Source organism: Natrix helvetica (assembly GCF_964273705.1).
Source record: "Natrix helvetica genome assembly, chromosome: 11".
NCBI lineage: Eukaryota > Metazoa > Chordata > Lepidosauria > Squamata > Natricidae > Natrix > Natrix helvetica.
The window spans coordinates 17,009,238-17,017,533 of record NC_138562.1 but is presented as its reverse complement, the minus strand read 5'-3'; the positions used below and the strand labels follow the sequence as shown (position 1 = coordinate 17,017,533).

General features: G+C 47.2%; 1 protein-coding gene and 1 long non-coding RNA gene across 3 annotated transcripts in view; both read left to right on the top strand.

Annotated features, from left to right (window-relative positions):
• Positions 1–708: 708 nt before the first annotated feature.
• On the top strand, positions 709–1,736 carry LOC309397892. The gene is made up of 2 exons (XR_014176326.1): positions 709–1,239; positions 1,354–1,736. It is a non-coding gene; the product is annotated as an uncharacterized lncRNA (long non-coding RNA).
• A 4,730-nt stretch (positions 1,737–6,466) lies between these two features.
• Positions 6,467–8,296, top strand: part of STAG2 (STAG2 cohesin complex component) — a 46,694-nt gene continuing 44,864 nt past the window's right edge. The window contains exon 1 of one of the 2 annotated variants that reach the window (XM_081964167.1): positions 6,467–6,730. The gene's annotated coding sequence lies outside the window, so the exon portion shown is untranslated. Of the gene's footprint in view, positions 6,938–8,296 lie in introns of both variants that reach the window. The other variant, XM_081964166.1, reaches the window with a different exon arrangement.

The window sequence follows — 8,296 nt, the reverse complement described above, 5'->3', positions numbered from 1 at the left end:
CATTGATGGATTTTGATCCCCGTTGCCTCTTTATGGAGGAAAGAGTGAAGGCCGTGTAACACATTGAAATAAGAGAAGAATTGGGATGTCTGGTTTTTTAAATTGTACTTCTTCGCCTTCCTGAAATTGCTTGTAGGGATTATTGCTAGAATGCAAAAAAAATCTCTCCAGCACCCAAGGATAATGAACCCCCTTTTCGAGATTAAAATATTCCTCTTCTTCCACATTTGGGGCTTCCCGATCAGGGAAATAAATCCACCTGCTTTCCTAGTAAATAAATCCATCTTTCGCTACTCCTATCTCTCTCAAAACAATCTAGCTCTTTGACCTTGTTCGTTTGTTCCTTTTTTAAAAAACCGCTGCGTTTTTTTAATTTATTGACATTTATTTTGAAAACTTATTTTTAAAAAAAAACACTTTTCGTGGCACGAAGCGAGATGGCTGGAAGCAGGTGTCACAACGGAGCACGGGGGGGTGTTGTGGTCTCTTTTGTAAGAGTTGTGGGTGCAGGAAGCTGCTCTGTCGTTTTGGGTTTGTGCTTGTTGGAACACTACTTTGTGCTTGTTGGAACACTACATTTGCTGTCGCAGCCCAAAGGGGTGGATTTACAACTTCTGCTGACACTTTAGGGCAGGGGTGTCCAAACTTGAGAACTTTAAGACTTGTGGACTTCAATTCCCAGAATTCCCCAGCCAGCATGGCTGGCTGGGGAATTCTGGGAGTTGAAGTCCACAAGTCTTAAAGTTCCCAAGTTTGGACACCCCTGCTTTAGGGCGATTGCAGGGGGTGGGGTGGGGGAAACCCAAAACTGACAGTTTGAACTTCATTCAGAATGCTGCTAAAAAATCACACACACAACTTCCTTTCCAACTAGCAAAACCAGATAGTTTTAAGGAAGGGGGAGGGGGGGGGAGAATGCTTTAAGCACTTGGATGGTTGCCAATTTTTATTTTTTTTAAAAAGTCTTAATTTGATTTTGGGGGAAGGTTCCCTGATCTGCTCCACTTATTTTACAGTTATTTATAAGCGGCATAATTTGAAGGAGATCTAACACAGCTCTACCTCCCATGGCCAGATCTGAACTAAAAAAAAAACAACCCACCAATTAAAACATGGCAAAGAGGTTTGTGTGTGTGCGGAGGGGGGGACGACTCACTGTTGTCTCCCACACACACACACACACACAAAAACACATCTTTGTGGGTTTTGTTTTAATCCCTTTGTTCACTTAGAGCAGGGGTGTCCAAAGTTGGCAACTTTAAGACTTGTGGACTTCAACCCCCAGAATTCTGGGAGTTGAAGTCCACAAGTCTTAAAGTTGCCAACTTTGGACACTCCTGACTTAAAGAATAGTAAGAACTTGTTTTACACAGGAAGCTGTCCCGGGCCGGGGGGGGGGGGGGGGCTGTTCTTCACGACAGTTGACTTTTTTTCACCCCTTAAAAAGTTCACGAATGCATCCGGGGAAGTTTTATGAGCTATGCATACGTTGCGTGTAAATCAACACGGAAACATGGAACTTTGGAAACTTGAGTTGTGTGTAAAGAATGACCTGGGTTGTAAATGATGACTGTTGAAGAGCAAAGAGATGAAATTGTTGACTTGAGAAATTATATTCCAACGTGTTAAGAAAGATTTATTTTTTTAGATGTACTACAAGGACTTAATATAATTATAGAATTGTTTTGCAGTTAAAACTCAAGTGACTATTTTTAATAAAGTGATTTATTATTTTATGTTCTGAATGATGGCTTTTTTTTTACTTAAGGCACCGGACCAGTTCATATGTTGAGCCCTGACTCTTATCACTCTTATTTTTCCATCTTTCTCAAGGGCCTATGTTTCCCTTTTCTCTCCAGCGTTTAATTCATGTATTATGTTAACCTATGGTTTATTGGAACTAATTCAGTTAGATAGTTAAATCATAATCAGAATAGAGCTGGAAGGGACCTTGGAGGTCTTCTAGTCCAACCCCCTGCTCAAATAGCCTTTACCATTTCAGACAGGTGGCTCTCTAGTCTCTTCTTAAGAACCTCCAGTGATGAAGCTCCCACAATTTCTGAAGGCAACTTCTGTTCCATTGGTTGATTGTTCTCACTGTTAGGTTTCTCCTTAATTCCAGGTTGTTTCTCCTTCTTGATTAGTTTCCATCCATTGTTTCTTCCCTTCTAATGGTTTGGAAAATTAGTAGACCCCTTCTTCTTTGTAACTTAATTAATCATAGTCATCTCCCTCCCTCCCTCTCCCTCTCTGTATCTATAATCTACCTACCTACCTACCTACCTATTTATCATCTGTCAATCATTATCATCTATCTGCCAATGGAACAGAAGTTGCCTTTGGAAGTTGTAGGAGCTTCATCACTGGAGGCTTTCAAGAAACAACTGGAGTGCCATGTGTCAGAAATGGTGTAGAGTCTCCTGCTTGGGCAGGTGGGTTGGACTAGATGACCTACAAGGTCTCTTCCAACTGTGAATCTGTCTGTCTGTCCATCCATCCATCATCTATCTATCTATCTATCATCTATCTATCTATCTATCTATCTATCTATCTATCTATCTATCTATCTATCTATCTATCATCTATTCTATCATCTATCTATCTATCTATCTATCTATCATCTATCTATCTATCATCTATCTATCTATCTATCTATCATCTATCTATCTATCTATCTATCATCTATCTATCTATCTATCTATCTATCTATCTATCTATCATCTATCTATCTATCATCTATCTATCTATCTATCTATCATCTATCTATCATCTATCTATCTATCTATCTATCTATCTATCTATCTATCTATCTATCTATCTATCTATCTATCTATCTATCATCTATCTATCATCACCACTACAAAATCTTAGCAGCATATAGTATATAGCATGAAAGAATTCTCTCCCAGATGGAGAGAATTGGAAGCTTTCATGAAGAAAATGGACAGCCACATGTCTGGAACGGCATAGCATGAGCAAGAGGTTAGACTAAAAGACATCCAAAGTCCCTTCCAACTTGGTTATTCCGTTAATAATAGGTTAGGAACAGTATTGTAGCGGTAATGCACAGATACTGCTTTCACCCCAACAGGTGGTTGTGAAAAGCATGACAAAGCTCCATTAACACGTGTGTGTGTGTGTGTGTGTGTGTGTGTGAGAGAGAGAGAGAGAGAGAGAGGTGGGAATTGCTGATCGCATCAGCATATGAGCTGTCTACATTCTGGCATTCAGCTCACTTACGGGATGTTTGATAGTGGTGTCATTTCATGCGAGTGGATTTATCTGCCCGAAAGAAAGGCCTCGACTCATTATTTAAATGGCCAAAAAGAAAAGAAAAAATGCAGCCGGAGATCAAATTATGCCGCATTATTCCGATTCGGGGGCTCGACGGGTAACGTTGCTTTTAACTAGCTCCGAATCATATTGGGTCAGAGCATAATTGCAGAGTTTGAGAGCTCGGAAGGGAGCTGTAGTGCATCTAATGGGCGGCTTCCTTTTTAAGAGCCCGGCCATTCGGCGCAAACGCCTTTGCTGAATTCCATTGGAAGAGCTGACCTACCGTATTTTTCGGAATATAAGAAGCACTTTCTGCCCTGCTAAAAGAGGCTGAAAATTTGGGTGCGCCTTATACTTCGAATGTAACCCACCCGCCGGCCCTCCACCCTTTCGGCCTCCGTACGTCCTCTTCCTGCAGCGGAATAAAACCTTGCGATAAAGGTAAATCATCACCAGGGGATGGGAAAAACCGGGAGGATTGTGTTAAGCTTCACTACAGGCGGTTCTCGACTTACAGCAGTTCGTTTAGTGACCGTCGGAAGCTGCAACGGAACTAGAAAAAAGGGACCGATGGACTTTTTTTCACACTTGGGACCATTGCAGACATCCCCATGACGATGTGATTTACATTCGGATGTTTGACGAGGGTTCACATTTATGATGGTTGCAGAGTCCCGGGGATCATGCGATCCCTTTTGCGACCTTCGGACGGGCAAAGTCAATGGGAAAAGTCACTCAACAACGGTTCTACTCATTTAACAGCTGCAGTGGTTCACTTAACAAAGGTGGCAAGAAAAACCGCACAATGGGGCAAAACTCACTTGACAAATTTCTCTCTTAGCAACATAAATTTTGGGCTCGATTGTCGTAAGTCGAGAACGATCTGTATCAGCAATTAAACGGAAGATGTACGGTAACCTTATGCACAGAGCGGCAGTATTTTGGACTATTGTTTCCATAATCCACTGACATTGAACGGGCAGAGGGTGATGGGTGTTATATCCCAAGGCAGGTCAGGGAATCTGGATTATTTCTGGGCTAATGTTACTAGCATGCTACACCTCTTAATTTGCATCTACTTTAAAGTGGGTAATTGATCATTTTCATCGTAATGACTTCAAGCACTCAAGATGGGATGCATAGATTTACATCCCTCCCTGTCCATTTTATCCTCACAACAATCCAGCAAGGTAGGCTTGAGCAAGGCAACAAATGGCCAAAAGTCTGGAAGGAATCTGAATTAACCGTTCCTCTTGCCGTGATCCTCCTGGGAATAACTGCATATGTGCCACTAGCTTTTTTTCTTTGCTTTCTTTGATAATTTTTTTTATCGGGAAAAATAGAACAAAGCCCAGAAACTACAAAAATTGCGTCTTTTTACAACATACAGGACTAAAAAAATAAACGAAAGTGAAACTTTTGAGGCTACTGCGGTCCAAAAAAGAAGAAGAGTTACTTGAAAAAGATCAGAGAGAAACAGCTGCAGGGGAAGATAACATAAACCAGGGGTGTCCAAACTTGGCAACTTTAAGACTTGTGGACTTCAACTCCCAGCAGAGCTGGCTGGGGAATTCTGGGAGTTGAAGTCCACAAGTCTTAAAATTGCCAAGTTTGGACACCCCTGACATAAACTAATGGATTACTAGTAGGCAAAGAGATAGATTTTGGTATCTGCCAGATTCCTGATCATTAGATCAAGCAAACAAACGACCAACTGACTACACTGGCACACAAGACATTTATAAGCTAAGGAGAATAAAGGTAAAGGTTCCCCTCGCACATATGTGCTAGTCGTTCCCGACTCTAGGGGGCGGTGCTCATCTCCATTTCAAAGCTGAAGAGCCAGCGCTGTCCGAAGACATCTCCGTGGTCATGTGGCCAGCATGACTAAACGCCAAAGACGCATGGAACGCTGTTATCTTCCCACCAAAGGTGGTCCCTATTTTTCTACTTGCATTTTTACATGCTTTCTAACTGCTAGGTTGGCAGAAGCTGGGACAAGTCACGGGAGCTCACTCTGTTACACGGCGCTAGGGATTCAAACTGCCGACCTTTCTGATCGACAAGCTCGGTGTCTTAGGCACTGAGCCACCGCGTCTCTCCAGGGGAATAGGACAAGAAAATCCTGCTGCTGATGTTACCTAGTCTGGTAATGAAACGTTCAGAAACTAAATTGAAACAAGCTTGAGAGAGCAAAGCACCTGCCGAAAACATCTTCCCACCCCCTCCAAAAAAAACCCTCCAACATAGGTAGTCCTGGAATTAAAATCATTTGTTTAGTGAGCCTTCAAAATGGCAAGGGCACTGAAAAAAAATAATAACTTCTAACGCGTTTTCACACACAGGACTACTACAGTCTTCCCAATGTCACCCGATCAAAATTCAGGTGCTTGGAAACTGGCATGTACTTCTGCCAGTTGCAATGTCCCAGGATCACATATTCACCATACGCAACCTTAAACAACAACCTTGGAGGTCATCTAGTCCAACCCCCTCATGCAGGAGACCTGTACTAGGGATTTGAACGGCCACCGAGTCCGGCTTCCAATAAACAAAGGGAATGGGGTGGGGGAGGGCAGCCAGATTCACTTTAACCACTGCATGATTCACTTAGTGACTGCAATGCTTCGCTTAACAGCTATGGCAAAAGATGCTAAGCGAGGCTGGCTGGGGGATTCTTGGGAATTGAACCAAGGCTCCAAGGTTGGAGAGACTTTGATTGCAAGCAGCTTGATTCCAATTGCATCTTCTTCCAAAGCCAAAAAAATGCCCCCTCTCTTCTTTTTTGCCCCCCCCTTCCCCTTGAAAATTAGGGGGAAGCCCCTCCTCTTTCCCCCCCTCCCCCACCTGGGGCGCTACGTGCCGCTCAGCACTTCCTGCGCGCTCGAAGGCAGAACAGGCATGGGCGGGGCCTTCAGGGCCGATGACGTCACGACAGAGAGAAAGGCGTGGCGATCCGATCAAGGGAGAGGAAGAGAGAGATAGCGCATGCGCGGCACCTTGTTTACCCCGTTTTCTCCGCCAGCCCGGACTGAGCACAAGGGGCCGCTTGGCTGAGCAAGCGAACGCGCGCGCACTCTCTCTCTCTCTCTCCCTCCCCCCTCCTGCATTCCTGAGTGCTCCCAGCAGGTGCCGCTCTAGGCCCGTCCGAACGTGGCGAGCTCGGTGGCCGCCAGGTGGCGCCTGCGCCCTCCATTCCCTCGCCAGCCGCCGAGCTGCGAACACCCCAAACAATCCCCAGCGCTGCCGTTGAGTCCTCCGCCCGCCTCGCTGCCCCCGCCGCCGCTCTTAAACCGGGGAGAGACCAGACGACCCGCCACCACCACCCCGCTCCTCCGTGCTTTCCCTCAGTAGGCCTCGCTTCGGCCCTCCTCTTCCTCCTCCTCCTACGGCGGCCTGTTGGATTATTTCCCGCCGAGCGGGCCTCGCTCACAGGGCCTGGGAAGTGTCTGAGGTAAAAAGACGACGACGACGACGACGGGAAACTGAGCGAGCGAGGGAGATCGCGCCGGGCCTCGTCTTGTGGGGGAAGAAAAGCAAAGCCGGAAGGTCGACGACGACGACTAAGGCGCGGAAGGGCGGGGGGGGGAAGGCGCGCGGAGGAGCCCCAGGCAAGGCCCCGGTCGGCCAGGCCTCATTTCTTCCCTTCACCGAAGCGGGGGTAAGTCGGGACCGTGGCGTCGAAGCTTCTGGAAGTCTTCCTTTGCTTCCCCCGCGGGGACGGGCTACTTTCGGCGCGGCTGCCTCCGGGCCTCCTGAGGGAAGGGAGAAGGGAGGGAGGGAGCAAGGCCGAGCTGAGGCAGGCAAGCAAGATGGAGGACGCGGCGGGGCCGAGCAGGCCGGGAGGAAGGCGCTTCCTTTCCTTCCCTACCCCCACCCCCGTCTCCCCTCCAGGCCGCGGCGGGGTGAGGCGAAGGCCGAGCTGGGAAGGGGTGGTGGGGGATTCCCCAAGGCCGGAGCCCCGAAGGACGATCTCCTTCCTTCCCCCCCTCCCCACTTTCTCTCCCTCCTCCTCCCTCCGGCCCCGCCTGCCGGGAAAGGCCGAGGCCCCGCCGCCGCTGGCAGAGAGAAAATGGAGACGCTTCCCTTCTCTTTCCCCCCTCCCAACCCCCACACTTCGAGGGGAGAAGGAAAAACGGGGCCAAGGGGGGCAGAATCGCTCTCCCGCCCGAAGCAGGCCAGAGAGGCGCGGACCCCGTTGCTCTGGCCGTGGGAACGGGGGGGGGAGGGAGAGGGGAGACGCGTGCCGGGCATCCCCACGCGCGGGGACGCGGGGGCCGGTTGGGGGTGAGGAGGGTCCGGGCTCAAGTGGGAAGAAGCGGCGGGGTGAGTCGTGAGAAAGCGTCGGGCGGGGGGGAGTTCGTTCCCTCGGTCGCCAAAGTCTTGTTTTGCTCCTTCTCTTTCCTTCCTCTCTAATTCATCTATTTTTCTTCCCTTCCTTCCTTGTCTATTTTTCCTTCCTTCATCTCTCAAGTTGTTTTTTCCTCTCTCCCTCCTTCTCTAACATCTGTTTTCCTTTTCTTCCTTCTTTCCCACCTTTTTATTCTTCCTTCATCTATTTTTCCTTCTTCCTCTAGTCTTTTCCCTTCCTCTCTCCCTAACTCGTCTATTTTCCCTTCCTTTCCCTAAATTGTCTTTTTCCATCCTCCCTTGCTAACTCATCTATTTTTCCTTCCTTCCTTCCTTATTTTTCCTTCCTTCCTCTCTCCTTAACTCATCTATCATTCCTTCCTTCCTCTAAATTGTCTTTTTCCTTCCTTCCTTGTTTATCTTTCCTTCCTTCCTTCATCTATTTTTCCTTCCTTCCTCTAAATTGTCTTCTTCCTTCCTTCATCTATTTTTCCTTCCTTGTCTATTCCTTCCTTTCTTTCTTCATATATTTTTCCTCCCTTCCTCTCTAAATTCTCTTTTCCCTTCCTCTCTAACTCATCTATTCCTTCCTTCCTTCCTTCCTTGGAAGCGAACGAGGGGCTCTTGGGGTCCATGACAGCCTCCAAAGGGGAAAGAGTTGTTATGGGGG